The sequence below is a fragment of the Rhincodon typus genome, chromosome 5 (assembly GCF_021869965.1).
Source record: "Rhincodon typus isolate 14 chromosome 5, sRhiTyp1.1, whole genome shotgun sequence".
Lineage (NCBI taxonomy): Eukaryota > Metazoa > Chordata > Chondrichthyes > Orectolobiformes > Rhincodontidae > Rhincodon > Rhincodon typus.
In genome coordinates this window covers 254,196-262,427 of record NC_063336.1, presented here as the reverse complement: position 1 = coordinate 262,427, position 8,232 = coordinate 254,196, and the positions used below count along the sequence as shown (strand labels likewise).

The 8,232-nt window shown below is 45.6% G+C and overlaps 1 protein-coding gene across 1 annotated transcript in view; it reads left to right on the top strand.

The window, feature by feature from the left end:
* Positions 1 to 606, top strand: part of cmtr1 (cap methyltransferase 1) — a 36,908-nt gene extending 36,302 nt beyond the window's left edge. The window contains 1 exon segment of the mRNA XM_048597398.1: positions 1 to 606. This exon segment is cut by the window's left edge and continues 765 nt beyond it. The gene's annotated coding sequence lies outside the window, so the exon portion shown is untranslated.
* The last annotated feature ends 7,626 nt before the right edge of the window (positions 607 to 8,232 follow it).

Here is an 8,232-nt window from a genome sequence, read left to right as displayed (position 1 = left end):
TGCGCTCTGTCTCTGTCTCTGCCTTGCGCTCTCGCTCTCTGCCTCTCTCTCTCGCGCTCTGTCTCTGCCTCGCTCTCACTCTGACTCTGCCTCTGCCTTGCATTCTCGCTCTCTGCCTCTTTCTCGCTGTCACGTTCTGTCTCTGTCTCTGCCTCGCGCTCTCGCTCTCGTGCTCTGTCTCTGCCTCTCTCTCTTGCTCTCTCGTTCTGTCTCTGCCTCCCTCTCGCTCTTGTGCTCTGTCTCTGCCTCTCTCGCTGTCTGTCACTTGCTCTCTGTCTCTGGCGCTCTGTCTCTCTCTCTCTCGCACTCTCTCTCGCTGTCATTTGCTCGCTCTGTCTGACGCTCACTTGCTGACTCTGTCTCTCCCTTCCTCTCCATGTCCCTGACGTGGAGACCCACCCCATCTCTCTGTACTTCTCTCTCTCCCCACACTCTCCTTTCTATCCATGACCCCCCCCACCCCCCAACTTTTACCCTCCATCCATCCCTCCATCCCACTTCCTGTTGTCAGGATAGAGGGCTCTGTCTATAATTGACTTGTGCTTCAGGAATAGTGGACAATATTTGTTCAAATTTTGTAAAGTGAATAAATATGGATTTGTGTAAGAGTTTTGTCCCTGGGCTAGCACAGACAATACATGAGAGAGTGACCCCTGAATGCCTTCTCCCTGTGAACTGTGACTCAGTGGACCCCTCTCAGCCCCTTATCCCATGGCCATAGAGACAGTGATGGATAAGAACAAGCCTGGTCCTTGAGTGAAACTGCTAAATTAGGGGAATGCAAATCACAACAGAATCAGACAGGAACTGGAGAAATTAGACTGGGAGGCGGCTGTTTGAGGGTAAATACACATTTGATACGTGGGAATCTTTTAAAGGCCAGTTGATCAGAGTTCAGGACCAGCATGTTCCTGTGAGGATGAAAGATAAGGATGGCAAGATTCAGGAATCTTGGATGAGAGGAGGTATTGAAAGTTTAGTCACAAAGGAAACGGAAGCATGTGTAAGGTAAAGAAGGCTTCATCAGTCAGGGCACTGAGTATAAACGTTGGCAAGTCAGGTTACAGCTGTATAAAACTTTAGTGAGGTCACATTGTGTGCAGTTCTGGTCACCACACTGTAGGAAGATGTGCAGGTTTTGGAAAGGGTACAAAAGGAGCTTACCAGGATGTTGCCTGGATTGGAGTTTATTCGCTATAACAACAGGTTGGACAAACTTGAACTGTTTTCGCCAAAGTGTCAGAGGCTGAAGGGTGAACTGACTAAAATTATGGTCCAACTATACAAAAGCCTGGTTCGGCCACATCTGGAGTATTGTGTCCAGTTCTGGTCGCCCCATTACAGGAAAGATGCGGAAGCGTTGGAAAAGGTGCAGAGGAGATTTACCAGGATGTTGCCTGGAATGGAGGGAAGGTCTTACGAGGAAAGGCTGAGAGAGCTAGAGCTTTTCTCTTTAGAACGACGAAGGATGAGAGGTGACTCGATAGAGGTGTACAAAATGATCAGAGGTATAGATAGAGTGGACAACCAGAGACTTTTTCCTCGGGTGGAGGTAGCTTTTACGAGGGGACATAGTTTTAAAGTGAAAGGAGGTAGATATAGGGGAGATGTCAGAGGTAGGTTCTTTACTCAAAGAGTGGTCGGGGCGTGGAATGCATTGCTGGAGAGGGTAGTGGAGTCGGCCTCATTGGGACATTTAAGCGGCTATTAGATAGGCATATGGATGATAGTATAAGGTAGCGGTGGAGGTTAGATAGACCTTAGGTTTAGGGTAAAAGTTCGGCACAACATCGTGGGCCGAAGGGCCTGTACTGTGCTGTACTGTTCTATGTTCTATGTTCTATGTTCTATGTTCTATGTTCTATGAGGGGCATGGATAGGGTGGATACAAGGAGTCTTTTCCCAGGGTGGAAATGCCAAATACTAGGGGCATAGGTTGAAGGTGAGCGGGAGAAAGTTTAAGGGAAATGTGTGAGGAAAGTGTTTTTTTTAACACAGTGGGTGGTAGGTGCCTGGAATGTGCTGCCAGGGGAGGTGGTAGAAGCTGGTATGGTAGCAATGTTTGAGGCATTTAGACTGACCTGAACAGGATAGCAGTAGGTGGGAAATGGACCATGTGCAGGTAGATGGGATTAGTTTAGAATAGCAGCATGGTGGGCTGAAGGGCCTGTTCCTATGCTGTACTGTTCAGTGTAAATCCTGGCCATATTTGGGACAGTTTGCATTAATCATGGTTTTGAGAGTCTGGTATATGTGCTGCTGCCTGTGTTTATGGATGATACACTGGTCTTTAACCAACTGCATGACACCCATGTTAAGCATTATGTCCAGAAGAAAAGTTAAACATCAGGCTCAAACTGTGATCCTTCAGTACTTTGTACCAAAGATGGCACCCATTTCACAGTACTCCTCTTGCAAGCAGAGTACATGTCACAACCACATTTTGATTCTGATCCAGGGATAGTAGGAACTGCCGATGCTGGAGAATCTGAGATAACAAGGTGTAGAGCTGGATGAACACAGCAGGCCAAGCAGCATCAGAGGAGCAGGAAGGCTGACGTTTTGGGTCTAGGCCCTTCTTCAGAAAAGTGTTCATCCAGCTCTACACCTTGTTATCTTTGATTCTGATTCAACTGCATTTTGAATCCCACTGCTTAATGAGTAAAAGTGTTTTTTTTTTCCCAAGCACCTGTTTAGCTGTGATTGACCTCCGAGCTGTGGTGTGTAGGAACTGACCTGTTGTATCCGCCATTGTAAGGATACATTGGTGTCCCAACATTGTGAATGGTAATGGTCTTACACAGTGTATTGGCAGCAAACTGAAAGGTTTCCCAACTTCTAAAAGTCTAAAACCCACTGATTTGATTGTACAGTGAGGTTTTCCCACTACTTGGCATGTTTTACAAAATTACACAACATCACTATGAAGTGCTGGCCTGGGTAAAGTTCGTGGATATTTCAGTTTTGCGTATATCAAAATGCCCTATTTTGGGAGCTCCATGTTCTATCTATAGTATCTTCTTTCACTATTTGATGAGCGAAAGAGCTGCGGATGCTGTAAATCAGGAACAAAAACAGAAGTTGCTGGAAAAGCTCAGCAGGTCTGGCAGCATCTGTGAAGAAAAAAACAGAGTTAATGTTTCGGGTCCGGTGACCCTTCCTCAGAACATCTATAGACCTGTGAAGTAGTCTCCATAGTTTGAATAAAATATCCCTTGGATCTCCTTTATCCTCAGCCTCGGAATGCTAGTCAATCCCATTCTGAATGAAGGGCCCCACTTTATTACCTGTGATCCTTCAATTCTCAACTCGACCCTCAGAACCTTCCTTTCAGTCCTGAGGATGGCATTAGCTGTCGTCCTTATTTCACTGGCCCACCTTCTGTTCTCGGGTTCATGGGGCAAGAGTCTCATGGATCAGTTACAAACACTGCCCACCAAGCGGCTCTACCCCGCTCTGCCCACCGAGCAGTTCTACCTCGCTCTGCCTGTCGAGCTGCTGTAACCCACTGCTCTTCGGCCTGGATTCTCATTCGTGGACTTAATGAATTATTCTCACAGAAGAATTTGAGAGTTTCAGACGTGATGTTTATTCCTAATGGTCAGAATGACTGAGTCTGACCGAGCTGTGAGATGCTTTCCTGGTGTTCTCAAACCTTTGCCTGTCTGCTTCAGAAAAACTCATATGTACCCATAGTTTCCTTTTTTTTTAAACTGCACTATAATCCAGAGAAACTTCCCAGCACAGCGGTGTTGCGAATGGTGTAAGACCATCAGATATATAACCCAAATTAGGCCATTCGGCCCATTGAGTCTACTCCACCATTCGATCATGGCTGATATGTTTCTCAATCCCTTTCTTCCTTCCTTCTCCCTGTAACCCTTGATTTCCCTTACTGATCAATAACCAATCTCTTTCTGCACTAAATACACTCGGTGTCTTGACTACCATAGCCTTCTATGGCAATGAATCATGGAGCTGTACAGCACAGAAGCAGACCCTTTGGCCCAACTTATCCGTGCCGACCAGATATCCTAAATTAATCTCGTCCTATTTGGCCCAAGTCCCTCTAAACCATTCCTATCCATCTACCCATCCAGATGCCTTTTAAATGTTGTAATTTTACCAGCCTCCACCACTTCCTCTGGCAGTTCATTCCATACACGCACCACCCTCTGTCTGAAAAAGTTGCCCCTCAGGTGCCTCTTAAACCTTGCCCCTCTCACCTTAAACCCATGCCCCTCTAGTTTTGGATTCCCCCTGCCCTGGGGAAAAGACCTTGTCCATTCACCCTATCCATGCCCCTCATGATTTAATAAACCTCTATAAGGTCACCCCTCAGCCTTCAATGCTCCAGGGGAAAATAGCCCCAGCCTATTCAGCCTCTCCTTAAAGCTCAAACCCTCTAAACCCTGGCAACATCCTTGTAAATCTTTTCTGAAACCTTTCATGTCTAACAACATCATTCCTATAGCAGGGAGACCCGAATTGCACGCAGTATTCCAAAAGTGGCCTAACCAATGTCCTGTACAGCCGTAACATGACCTCCCAACTCCTGTACTCAATGCACTGACCAATAAAGGCAAGCGTACCAAATACCTTCTTCACCGCCCTGTCTACCTGGGACTCCACTTTCAAGGAACTATGAGCCTGAACTCCAAGGTCTCTTTGTTCAGCGACAATCCCCAGGGCCTTCCCTTTAAGTGTATAAGTCCTGCCCTGATTTGCTTTTCCAAAATGCAGTGCCCCACATTTATCTAAATTAAACTCCATCTGCCACTCCTCGGCCCATTGGCCCATCTGATCAAGGTCCTGTTGTACTCTGAGGTAATTTCCTTCGCTGTCGACTGCACATCCAATGTTGGTGTCATCTGTAAACTCACTGACTACGCCTCCTATGTTCACATCCAAATCATTTATATAAAATGACAGAAAGCAGGGGACCCAGCACCAATCCTTGGGGCAGACAGCTGGTCACAGGCCTCCAGCCTGAAAAACAACCCTCAGTCTCCTACATTTGAGCCAATTTTGTATTGAAATGGCCAGTTCACCCTGTACTCCATGTGACCCACAGATTCACCACCCTCTGCAGAAATTCTGCCTCATCTCAGTTCTAATGGATCATACCCTGGGGTCCTAGTCTTTCCCACTAATGGCTAGCTATCCTCGCTAGCCACTGGTGTGATCCCAGAGCGTTGGCTAGTAGCAAATGTTCGTCTGTTCAAGAGGGGAAATAGGGATAATCCCGGAAACTACAGACCAGTGAGTCTCACATCGGTGGTTGGAGAGAATTCTTAGGGATAGGATTTACGCACATTTCGAAAAGCATGGCCTAACTATGCACAGTCAGTGTGGCTTTGTGCAGGACAGCTCACATCTTACTAACTTGACTGAATTTTTCGAGGAGGTGACGAAGGTGAACGATGAGGGTAGAGCAGTGGATGTTGTTTACATGGATTTCAGTAAGGTTTTTGACAAGGTCCCTCATGGTAGGCCCATCCAGAAGATTAAGATGCATGAGATCCACAGTGATTTGGTTGTGTGGATTCAGAATTGGTTTGTACATAGAAGGCAGAGGGTGGTGGTGGAAGGTGTTTTTCAGGCTGGAGGTTTGTGACTAGTGGGTGTTCCACAGGGATCTATATTGGAACCTCTGCTGGGTGGGTAAGTTTGCAGACAATACTGTTACGATGGGGAAATGGCCGAACGCCTCTGATAATTAAACCAAAACACAAGCCCCCAATCTGCTAATGACAGTAGTGGTTCTCTTCTAATAATTACGCCCCTGGAATACCCAGACAAACTCACCTTACCCCTCATAATTTGTCAATAAAGGGGTTAAAAGAAAATTCCTGATCTCCACTGTACAAGTAACAAGAAGTAATTAAAAGAACAAAGAAAATTACAGCACCGGAACAGGCCCTTCGGCCCTCCAAGCATGTGCTGATCCAGATCCTCTATTTAAACCTGCCGCCTATTTTCCAAGGATCTGTATTCCTCTGCTCCCTGCCCATTCATGTATCTGTCTAGATACATCTTAAATGATGCTATCATAGTAGATTTTTTTTGAACAATAAAGGAATTAAGGGATATGGTGACAACACGGGTACGTGGATTTGAGTCCACGAAAACATCAGCCATGATCTTATTGAATGGCGGAGCAGGCTCGAAGGGCTGGACGGCCTACTCCTGCTCCTAGTTCTCATGTTCTAATCATGCCTGCCTCTACCACCTCCACTGGCAACGCGTTCCAGGAACCCACCACCCTCTGCGTAAAGAACTTTCCACGCATATCTCCCTTAAACTTTTCCCCTCTCACCTTGAAATCGTGACCCCCAGTAATTGGGTCCCCCACTCTGGGAAAAAGCTTCTTGCTATCCACCCTGTCTATACCCCTCATGATTTTGTAGACCTCAATCAGGTCCCCCCTCAACCTCCGTCTTTCTAATGTAAATAATCCTAATCTACTCAACCTCTCTTCATAGCTAGTGCCCTCCATACCAGGCAACATCCTGGTGAACCTCCTCTGCACCCTCTCCAAAGCATCCACATCCTTTTGGTAATGTGGCGACCAGAACTGTGGTCGAACCAAAGTCCTATACAACTGTAACATGACCTGCCAACTCTTGTACTCAATACCCCGTCTGATGAATGAAAGCATGCCATATGCCTTCTTGACCACTCTATCGACCTGCGTTGCCACCTTCAGGGTACAATGGACCTGAACACCCAGATCTCTCTGTGCATCAATTTTCCCCAGGGCTTTTCCATTTACTGTACAGTTCGCTCTTGAATTGGATCTTCCAAAATGCACCACCTCCATTTGCCTGGATTGAACTCCATCTGCCATTTCTCCGCCCAACTCTCCAATCTATCTATATTCTGCTGCATTCTCCGACAGTCCCCTTCACTATCTGCTACTCCACCAATCTTAGGGTCATCTGCAAACTTGCTAATCAGACCATATATACCTTCCTCCAGATCATTTACGTATATCACAAACAGCAGTGGTCCCAACACGGATCCCTGTGGAACATCACTGGTCACAGTTCTCCATTTTGAGAAACTCCCTTCCACTACAACTCTCTGTCTCCTGTTGCCCAGCCAGTTCTCTATCCATCTAGCTGGTACACCCTGGACCCCATGCGACTTCACTTTCTCCATCAGCCTAACATGGGGAACCTTATCAAGCGCCTGACTGAAGTCCATGTATATGACATCTACAGCCCTTCCCTCATCTATCAACTTTGTCACTTCCTCAAAGAATTCTACCAAGTTGGTAAGACATGACCTTCCCTGCACAAAACCATGCTACCTGTCACTAATAAGCCCATTTTCTTCCCAATATAAATAGATCCTATCCCTCAGTATCAATTTATTTATTTAACCCAACAATGAACAAGTTAACAGAATTACTAACAAACCATCAATTCCACCTTAGTCTATGAACTACTCTCGAACTGGTCTAAATTCAACTGGAATACTGTTCAAATAAACACAAGTCCCACTAATATAAACCTAATTAATAAGAGAACAATAAATTATAACTTAATCTCTCCAAGTTCGCACAGACTGTCTTCTGGAATATTCTGTTGTCTCCGCTCTCTTCACAAAAGCCTTCCTTCCATTAATTCTGCTGTCAGGGATATTTTATCTCTATAATTTCTTCAGTGAGAAGTTTAGGTCTAAGGTGGAACTGTCGATTTGTTAGGAATTTTGATAAATTGTTCATTGTTGGGTTAAATAAATAAATTGCTTCTTGTTACTTGTAAAGTGAAGATCAGGGATTTTCTTTCTTTTAACCATGTTTTTAATAGGTTACAAAGGGAAGGACAAGCTTCTCTGGGTGTTTCAGGGGTAATTATTAGAGGGGACCTTCTCTGCGCAGTATGATTGTGACTCTGAGGACAGAACCAGAGATCTCAATCACGCCTCATCACGACAAGCGTAGGGTGAGATAAAGTTAAGCTCTTTCTACATGTTTACACTGAAAGTAAAGGTTCCTCTACACAGTCCTCATCAACAGTCACAGGACAGGTAGAGCACAGTGTTAAATGCAGATTCAAGTTTCCTCCATTCACAAATTGAAAGTAAATCTTTCTCTACAATATTCCCATCAGTCAGTCCCAGGGTAGGGACAGCATGGGGTTAGATAAAGAGTAAAGCTCCCTCTACACTATCCCCACATCAAACACTCCCAGGGCAGGGACAGCATGGGGTTAGATACAGAGT